This window comes from Helianthus annuus, chromosome 1 (genome assembly GCF_002127325.2).
Source record: "Helianthus annuus cultivar XRQ/B chromosome 1, HanXRQr2.0-SUNRISE, whole genome shotgun sequence".
In the NCBI taxonomy this organism is placed as follows: Eukaryota; Viridiplantae; Streptophyta; class Magnoliopsida; order Asterales; family Asteraceae; genus Helianthus; species Helianthus annuus.
The window spans coordinates 136,816,189-136,827,110 of NC_035433.2; the positions used below are offsets into that span (position 1 = coordinate 136,816,189).

Consider the following 10,922-nt stretch of genomic DNA (forward strand, 5'->3'; position numbering starts at 1 on the left):
TGTACGAAAGTGTGTGCACGTATGTAGGGTTGTGAGAAGGCATGTGATAGGTATGTATGTAGACATGTATGCATGTATGTATGTAGGTATGCACGTATGTAGGAACGTACGTATGAATGTAGGTACGTAGGTTTGTAAGTAGTTATGTGTGAACGGATGCACATATGTAAGTATGTATGAAAGTATATACGCATGTATTCAATGAAATTGAGTATTGACGATAATAATAGTGTGCCTTGTGAACGAAGTGTAACGCAGGTACAATGAGAAAGTCTCACCACGGAATGTACGATCAGATGGAAAGCTGGGATGTAAAGAATTAACGGAACAAAAAGTAAACGTGAATAAATCTTGTATGTTTATAATGCGTACTAATGTTATGAATTTAATGTGGTGAGCGCAGGTAGTACGAGTCATGAGGATCATCAAGGAACAGAGATCGAGGATCGAGTCACTAGTGAGATTGTACGGGAACGTTGATGTATATAATGTAGTAAACATAAGCTATGTTTCTACTTAGTAAATAAGTCGATTGATGGATTTATGTGAAAGAGTTATGTTAAAGTTAATTTTTAAATAAGTTAAGGTGTTTATAATGAAAGAAAGTTTATGGCTTGAACTTCCGCTGCGACTTTTAGTCAAATACGTATTAGGGTCTTACAAGTTGGTATCAGAGCCCTGGTTTGAGCGAATCAAGTACGAGAAGATAAATACTTGAACTCAAACCTGTGTGCTCTTGTGATAAAGAACCCGTACAATCCACGACTCGATCAAGATCTAAAGGTAGAAATGGAATGAAAGCATGTATGACTACATTCATATAAAGAAACTAACGGTTTTATATGTGCAAGGTAAACATAAGTGTCTGAAGAGGATGGTCCGTGGATGCAGGATAGGATGAATACTAAGGCTGGCAAAGGTGTAAATAAGCTAATGAACCCCAGGTACACACTATTAATATGTATGGGTATCAATGTTGAAAGAAAAAGGAAGAAATCTCCTTGGGAAGGTAATTATTAAACGAAAGGCAATGATGTGGTCTTGGGGAAATTTTAGAAATGTGCACGAAACTGAAACCCATTTCTCGGACATAAGGCGATGATTACACGAAGGCACGCAACTAGTATGTGGATTGCGCACCTGGCCAGTACGCAAGAAGCATATGACGTTCGTGAGACCGTGGTAATTATCGCAGGTGTGTCCGGTAGAACTGGGTAACAGGTGGGCGTGCGGTGAAATGGGTAGTAAGACTCTCGGGAAATTGAGAGTACTATGTAAGAGTGAAAAGTATGAGTGATAAGAATGAAGAATGTTGAATCCGTAAGACAGTACGGATCAGCAATGTATGAATGAAATGTTTGAATCCGCGAGACGGATTCAAAGAATGAAAGATGCGAATGCAATGTTTGAATCCGCAAGACGGATTCAAAACATAGAAGGTACGAAAGGTATGAATAATGCATTCGAATCTGCGAAACATATTTAAGGTATAAAAGACGAAACTAGTCTACATAAGAAGTGTCGATAGTTTGACCGTGATTGTGTTAAATGAGTCATATGGGCAAATGTAAAGTAAAGAAACAAAAGAATGATCGTAATGAGCATGCAGACCTAAGTTATAAAACGAAAGAAGGAAGTTTTGAACAAGGTATGTGTTAAATGTGTTAGAAATCGACTCTTAGAAGTCAGAATGAATGACGGGCTATGACCCAGACAATGGTTTAAGTATGAACAAAAAGGGTAAGTTTGTTAAGAATACTAAAACGATGTAATGAATGTCTTTGTAAGTAAGCATGAATGGAAGGAAGCACGAATGTGTACTTCAATGCATCTATGATAAGTAAGAAAATTCAGTTTAACCTTAAAAGGTCAAACTGCAAAGGTTGACGAAATAAGTAACTAAAATGAAAGAATTGCGTGTAAGAAATGGAATGTAAGATGTGTTATAGCATGTACGCAGGAAATATGTAACAGAATTATAGGTGTGTAATCACCTAGTGTTATGAATGTTTGAATGACATATGCTAACCGCCGATGTTGTTGATGATAATGTTAGAACTATTGATGCGATGAAACCAATCGTATTGGTGAAAGGACGTGCACGAGCGGAAGCTCATAACACGAAGGAATGAAACTTGGCCTGTACGGCTAGTGCACGAGGAGAAGATGATCGATCAGGGTTGCGGATCGTGGTTGGGAAATGAAAAAGAGGTTAGTAAAATGTCTAACTCATGATTGGAGAGATATGAACTGTCTATACACGTGAATTAAGTAATGCATGAAGTGAAAGCGATAGTAATGTGAAATGAACGGAATGATTTAAAGATACTATAAAGGTATGCAAGGTATACGTAAATGTAGAAAAGGTAGATTAAGGTTAACGTTAAAGTTAAGCATATATGAGTATGTATAGATTTCGGGTAATGGTTAAATTCTCGTAAGATGAAATACATGATACACATACGTATGTAAACTAAATAATGCACGAAGTGAGAATAATTGTAAAGTGAAATGAAAAAGATGGTTAGAAAGTAACGTAAAGGTATGCATGGTACAAGTAATTGTAGAAAACGTAGAAGGATGATCACGTTAGAGTTAAGTACATAGGTGTGTGTGATTACAAGTCAAAGAAGTATGTATATTGAACCGTGGTTGTCAGACCAAGGAAATGACAATGATATGCGAAATTATGATAAGGAAGGTATGGAATTGTTAGGGAGAAGTCAATGATATGAATAATGAAATAAACATGAAAGAAACATTAATAGGAATGTTTTTGAAATTGAATGATAGTCATTGTGATGAGCTCGTGGTTGTGTCGAGTACATGTAGAGAAGGAATAATTGGTGTTAAATAAAGGTAAGAAAGGTTTCGGGGACGAAACCTCAATTAAGGGTGGTAGACTTGTAACGCCCCAAATTTCATATCTTTTAATATAAACTATATGTATAATGCCGTAAGGGTAGATGGTAATTTTAGACTATTACAATAATAATAGTCGGTTAATTTTGCTAGTAAGTCTAATTATTTAGAATGAATAAAACTAAATAAGAGGAAAGTAACTTGGTTAATGGTTAGATATGTAAATGACATGTTATGAAAACATGAGGGGCTGAAAGTGAAATATGGCTATGAAAATAATAAAACACAAACTTTTAGCAAATGGTGGGCATTTTATGTGTGTGTGTGTCGAGTTCAAGCAGGAAAGAAATAAACAAAACCTACCTCTTCAACTACATGTAGAAATTCAGCAAATTGAGGATGAAATAGGACAAGATTCTTATGCATGTGATGAAATTCTTAATCATCTAAGAGTTCTCTACATAAGGTATGTTGAAATTTGTAATTTGGTGAAGTTGTATGAAGTGGGTTATGATTAATCCGTGAATTTATATGAAATTAAGCATGATTGTGTGTTAGAATCACCAAATAGAACTTGTGTTGGGAAGGATTTTAAGTAATTTGATGATTAGAAGTGAAACCCACTTCTATGGTGAAGATGATGACATAGGTGTTTCACCCATGTCAAATCTTTGCTTGAATCATCAATGTGTATGTTGTATGTAATGGACTATTGCTAGATAGGTTGAGTATGGTATGTAATTTAGTTTATTCTAGTTTCATTTGATGAATTATGTATGAACTTGGAAGATCATGCATAAATTAGTTGTACATTGTGTATAGCTAGTAGTACGCACGCCAAGTGTTTGATGAAATGTCTAGGTGAAGTTAGGATGTGAGATTGTATGAAATGGCTTGACATATATGAATGAAACATGATAATGATGTAATTAGTAGTATACTAACTTGAGGAATGTGCTTTAGATGGAACTCATACAAGAATTCGGGTTGAATGTATGTGTTGGTCAAGACTATGCATTAGAAGCTTGTACATTGTGCTTGAACGGGCGATGCTCCCCATGTGTTTTTATTAATCACTTAATTTCAATCAAGAAGTGAATGTGTACTAAATATATAATATATGACCATGCTAGTAAAGGATGATGTTATGAATTACGTTAGGTTGTCTAACTGAACAATGTGGTTGACAATTTATGTTGTATGCGTGTTAGTGAAAGTCAATGTAGATAAGAGCTGGAAAATGTGTATTAATATGAATAAGCATGAGTACTAACATTATTATGGCATGACGACATGAAAGGATAGGAACCACACTAGCATGGACCAAGCATGAAAGGCTAACGGGTCGAAATGAGGCAAGGAAGCGGTTACGAACATGGATGCACGAGGTAAGTGATTTCCGTAATCACTTCTTATTTTGTTTAAGTAATGTAGTGTTAGTTAATTGAGCATGATGATGATTGAAATTTGATATGGTTTTGGTTGTATGAAATCGGTGAAGACATTACCATTTGGCAATATTGACTAATGAATTGTTTGTCAAGTATTATGCATTCACAGGATGATTAGCGAAAGGGATTATGTTGCTATTACTTAGTCAATTAGCGCACGAAGTATTACAACGGGTCATAGCTTTGATCCGAGCCAGGTATGTGCGATTAGAGTTGTAGATAAGTCATGGGAGTAGTCAAATGTTTAAGGAAGGCCTTTATAGTAAAGGATGGAACAAAGTTGACAAAAACGCCCTTGAAGGGTAAATTGGGCTAACGATATTAAAAGTAGTTTAGAAACAAGCTAATCGATTGGTGTAATGTTTTGGTTAAGTATGAAAGTGAGAAGTATAGGGTTTTGTATGTCGTAGACCTTTTATGCACGAATACCCATGACGTGTAACACCCCAAAGATAAAAGACACAATAAGTAATAAGGTACCCAAAGGTGGGATCCTAAAGAATATGTAGTAATATGGTACCCAAAGGTGGGATCCTAAAGAATATGTAGTAATATGGTACCCAAAGGTGGGATCCTAAAGAATATGTAGTAATATGGTACCCAAAGGTGGGATCCTAAAGAATATGTAGTAATATGGTACCCAAAGGTGGGATCCTAAAGAATATGTAGTAATATGGTACCCAAAGGTGGGATCCTAAAGAATATGTAGTAATATGGTACCCAAAGGTGGGATCCTAAAGAATATGTAGTAATATGGTACCCAAAGGTGGGATCCTAAAGAATATGTAGGAATATGGTACCCAAAGGTGGGATCCTAAAGAATATGTAGTAATATGGTACCCAAAGGTGGGATCCTAAAGAATATGTAGTAATATGGTACCCAAAGGTGGGATCCTAAAGAATATGTAGTAATATGGTACCCAAAGGTGGGATCCTAAAGAATATGTAGGAATATGGTACCCAAAGGTGGGATCCTAAAGAATATGTAGTAATATGGTACCCAAAGGTGGGATCCTAAAGAATATGTAGTAATATGGTACCCAAAGGTGGGATCCTAAAGAATATGTAGTAATATGGTACCCAAAGGTGGGATCCTAAAGAATATGTAGTAATATGGTACCTAAATGTGGGATTCTAAGTTAAGAATTTCCTTAAGTAGATACGTATGAAGGTATGTATGTATGTATGTGTGAATATAAGTGGTATGTATGAATGAATGTATGTATGTATGTATGTAGGTGTGTATGTAGGTAGTATGTGTATGTGTATATATATATCCAAGTGAGTATGTACAAAAGTGTGTGCACGTATGTAGGGTTGTGAGAAGGCATGTGATAGGTATGTATGTAGACATGTATGCATGTATGTATGTAGGTATGCACGTATGTAGGAACGTACGTATGAATGTAGGTACGTAGGTTTGTAAGTAGTTATGTGTGAACGGATGCACATATGTAAGTATGTATGAAAGTATATACGCATGTATTCAATGAAATTGAGTATTGACGATAATAATAGTGTGCCTTGTGAACGAAGTGTAACGCAGGTACAATGAGAAAGTCTCACCACGGAATGTACGATCAGATGGAAAGCTGGGATGTAAAGAATTAACGGAACAAAAAGTAAACGTGAATAAATCTTGTATGTTTATAATGCGTACTAATGTTATGAATTTAATGTGGTGAGCGCAGGTAGTACGAGTCATGAGGATCATCAAGGAACAGAGATCGAGGATCGAGTCACTAGTGAGATTGTACGGGAACGTTGATGTATATAATGTAGTAAACATAAGCTATGTTTCTACTTAGTAAATAAGTCGATTGATGGATTTATGTGAAAGAGTTATGTTAAAGTTAATTTTTAAATAAGTTAAGGTGTTTATAATGAAAGAAAGTTTATGGCTTGAACTTCCGCTGCGACTTTTAGTCAAATACGTATTAGGGTCTTACATTTTGCGTATCACACTAGCCAAGAATGTTAACATGTTTACAGATGTTAACAGAGATTTGAATCTTTTTAAACAGGTTCTACCATATTGGCCAGGTATTTAATATGACATTCAAGCTAGGTTTTACCTTTTTAAGATTCTTATTATTAAAATGGTAAATTAAAATAATAATTGCTATTTTTCATTTATTCGTATATATTATATTCATGCATATAATTTAAGAATGAAAAACTTAAATTAACCATTTCAAATAAAGTTAACTAACACGAGTTTGCCCTAAACGGGACTTTTACTCAAATAACATACCCACGCAGGGGCTAAACTAACAAACAAACCCACGCAGGGGTTAAACAGAAACAAACAAACCCACGCAGGGGTCAAACAGAAAACAACCATGCCCACGCAGGGGTAGAATAGAAAGGAAAAATATGCCCACGCAGGGGCAGAGTACAGAAATAAATGTCCTCGCAGGGACATGATTAAATAACTATCAAACAAAGGATTTAGTAGTCCTTCTTGCTTTTTCCCTTGATTAAATCCACCATTTTCTTAAACATCCCACGATTATGCCGACGATCTTCCCGTAATTCATGTCGCATCTCTCGTCGCACATCATTTATCCCTTGAAGGATTTCTTGAACTTGTGGCGGCGACATCATCGGTGCCGGCTGTTAGGGCTGGATTTTTACTATGAATGATCCTTATACGTGATCCTAACCAGTGATCCTTATTTCTTTGGCAGGCAGTGATCCTCAGTCGGACCTCAGGATCAGGATCACGGGACATTGAGGTGATCCTTATACTAACGGTCATTTTCGATTACTACAATATTATTTTGCAGGAATATCTAGCAGGATATGCCCTACATATCATGATCCAGGGACGCGCTTTTACAAATATGGCAAGAGCTGAATTGAAGATGAACGTTGTGCCGGATATGGAAACATGGCTTGATCTAAGGGCAGCAATTTAGGCTAGATTATCTTTATTTCTAAAGGGGTAATGAGCTGATTAGTGGTCTATCTACCAAAAATAAGTTACCTACACATGTATAAATACCATTCTTCCTCATTCGGAAGAACACACACAACATACGACACAACTCTCAACACTTAGACACTCAGTGATCCTTGTACTCAGTTCATTATCATCCGAAGTTGTAACTACATTTTTATTATATTGAAATTGGTGATCGGTAGTTGCCATCACCCGAGGTTTTTTATGCCGGAGATCATACATTGATCAAGGGCTTTTTCCTCGTATAAATCACTGTGTCTTTGCATCTTTATCACAGAAGTGATCCTTTACTTTCATAGCTAACCAAGCATCATACCCCATTTACATAAAGTTTGGTTACATTATCCTTGTGTGATTTTTGACCAAAACAGTTTGGCGCCCACCGTGGGGCAATTGGTGCTTCATTCATAAAGAAAATCTTTTGTTCGAAATCATTTCGAAGAGTTACATGGCTTCATCATTGAAGAACACCTCCACGGCGATGTCTGCAGTCACCTCAGCACAAGCCACTCTACCTCCTCCACCGGCAGGATCCCAGAGAAATGCTGAGAAGAGACCAACCCCTTCTTTCTCTAAACCTCCATCTTCTTCTGTTATGAATTCTTCTACTCCCAGTACTAGTGATGTGTTTGCTTTAATTTTGCAGATGAAGGATCGTATGCAGCGGCAGGATGAAACTAATGACAGGATCCTCAGGGAGATTGGAGATCTCAAAAGACAAAAGAAAGCGGCAGAGGATCATTCCCCACTGATGCCAAAATCCTTGAGTTTTGAGACTCCAATGGCCACCTCTCAGCCATCAGGGATCCCAGACGTACAGATCACAGGGGAGACGAGAGGATTACATCTCAAGTCAGCAGCAATGACTCAGACATCGGGCTCGTATTTTCAGCCAGCAGGATCCTATCCTCAGTATGTGGGATCCTTCATGAATCCGGGAGCCTATCCGGGGGCACAGCAGTTTCAAGGATCCTACTTTATTCCAGGATCATTCCAGGGCCAAGGATCCTCCTTTGTTCCAGGATCATCCCAGGTTCAAGGATCCTCCTTCGTTCCAGGATCATCCCAGATACCAGGATCCTTACAGATGCCAGGATCCCTAAAAAGTTTGCAAACAGGGAATCTAGATGTCCATCAAGGGGACTTCATTCCAATGCAGACCATTGCTTCCACTGGTCCTTCCGTTGTTCCAGAATCCCAGCAATGTGGATTCCCTAACCAGAACCCAATGGGAGGTAACACTTTAAATAATTATCCTACTACTAACCTTGGATTCATGCAGGATACAGGTACCAATCATGTTATGGCCAGGGAATTACAGAAACTAAAGGACATGATCTCAAGTGTTCCAGGGGTAGTCAAGCCTATCCCAGAAATTGCAGATGGGAGCCACAAGGTATCTCGCTTTGCACCACCAATCTGTGATGCAGAGGTACCCAAAAGGTTCCATATCCCTACCATGAAGCTGTATGATGGCACAACGGATCCAGAGGAGCATATAGCACAATACAGGGAAAGGATGGAAATCAATCCTATCCCAGAAAAGTTGAAGGAAGCATGCCTATGTAAAGGATTTGGATCCACTCTAACTGGATCAGCTCTTAAGTGGCTGCTAAGTCTTCCCCCTTACTCTATTACTTCATTTGCTAATTTAGTTAATTTATTCAATAACCAATTCTCTTGTAGTAGAAAATTTGAAAAATTAACTAGTGATTTGTACAGGATAACTCAAAATAATAATGAATCATTAAAGGATTATATAACTAAATTTAGTAAAGAATCCTTGGATATTCCCAACTTGGATATGGCTACGGCTGTTGAAGCCTTCAAAATGGGACTTCTTAAGGATTCATTATTCTATGATGATCTTGTTATGACACCTTGCAGGAATTTAGATGAAGTAAGAACTCGAGCACTCAGGTTTATCCGGCTAGAGGATGACAAGAGGATCCAGGAGAGACAAGTAGGATCCTCAAAACAAGATAAGCAAGGATCCTCCTTCAAAAGCAACAAGTTCAAATCCTACCATAGAAACGAGAACAAGAATGTGCATGCTGTCGACCAAGAGGAGGATGATGAAGAATATCCTCCAATCTCAGAATATTGTTTTTCCGTTGATAATCATGAACTAATCCTTGCAATGCAGAATCTAGGTGAAAAGGCTAGGTGGCCCAGGAAGAATGATAAACCATCCGGGACTAAAGACAAGTCCAAATGGTGTGCATACCATGAGGATTTCGGCCATCTGACTGAAGATTGCATAGCCTTAAGAAAGGAAATTGGATACCTGCTAAGCAAGGGGCATCTAAAAGAATTGCTGGGGAGAAAAAAGCAAAGGACCCAGGATCCTGAAAGGATCCCCGAAAAAGCCCCAGCACCTCCGGCAAATGCACAAGTGATCAACTTTATATCCGGAGGATCAGACATCTGTGGTACATCCTTCTCAGCGGCCAAAAGATATGCAAAAGAATCAAAAATGGACAATGGAGAAAGGCCTATTAGAACATCAAGTGTTTCAGAAGGGAAAACGATAACCTTTGACGAGGATGATCGCATAAACATCCAAGATCCTCATCATGATAGTTTAGTTATTACTCTCTTTATTTCTAACCATTTTGTCCGCAGGATCCTTATCGATGGAGGAAGTTCAGTCAACATTATCCAGCTTGATGTACTGAAGAAAATGGGTATCCCAGAATCAGACATCACACCAAGATCCTCCGTGCTTGTAGGATTTAGTGGAGAAACGAAGAAAACTCTGGGGGACATCAAACTCCCAATCTATGTGGAAGGATTACATAATTATCAGAAATTTTGTGTTATTGACTGTTTATCTTGTTGCAACGTTATCCTTGGCAGGCCCTGGATACATGACATGAAAGCGGTTCCATCTACCTACCATCAATGTGTGAAGCTCCCTAGCCCATGGGGGATAATCAAGATCGACAGCGATCAGCAAGAGGCTAAGGATTGCTATACCTCATCCATGAAGCCAACCTCGAAGCCAAGGGAGCAATAGCAATTACAGTATCCTCCGAGGAATGTCTTGGAGGCAAGGGAGCAAGATGTAGATGAAATCCTCTTGGACCCTAGTGATCCTGAATCAAAAATCTATATCGGATCAGGGATCCTTGGCAAGATGAAAGAAGACATGATATCCTTCCTCAAAAGAAGAAAATCTACCTTTGCTTGGAAACATGAAGATATGACAGGTATATCCAAGGATATTATTACTCACAAACTTGGCATTGACAGGTCTATCAAGCCAATCCATCAAAAAAGGAGGAAGTTTGCACCAGAAAGGAATGCCATTATCCAAGAAGAAGTAGAGAGACTACTTCGAGCAGGTATGATCAGAGAGGTAAAGTATCCTAAATGGTTAGCCAATGTGGTTGTTGTCCAAAAGAAAAACGGAAAGTGGAGGGTATGTGTCGATTTCACTGATTTGAATAAGGCATGTCCCAAGGATCCTTTCCCATTACCCCACATTGACTCCATGGTGGATGCAACAGCGGGGCATGAACTGTTAACTTTTATGGATGCATCATCTGGATTCCAACAAATCCAGATGGAACCATCTGACCAAGAGGATACAGCCTTTATGACCCCAACCGGTTTATATTGTTATATTGCCATGCCTTTTG

The 10,922-nt window shown here is 38.1% G+C and overlaps 1 long non-coding RNA gene across 1 annotated transcript; it reads left to right on the forward strand.

Annotated features, from left to right (window-relative positions):
- Positions 1–1,503: 1,503 nt before the first annotated feature.
- LOC118480385 lies at positions 1,504–4,462 on the forward strand. Its single transcript, XR_004862353.1, has 3 exons — positions 1,504–2,211; positions 3,244–3,328; positions 4,163–4,462. It is a non-coding gene; the product is annotated as an uncharacterized LOC118480385 (long non-coding RNA).
- The last annotated feature ends 6,460 nt before the right edge of the window (positions 4,463–10,922 follow it).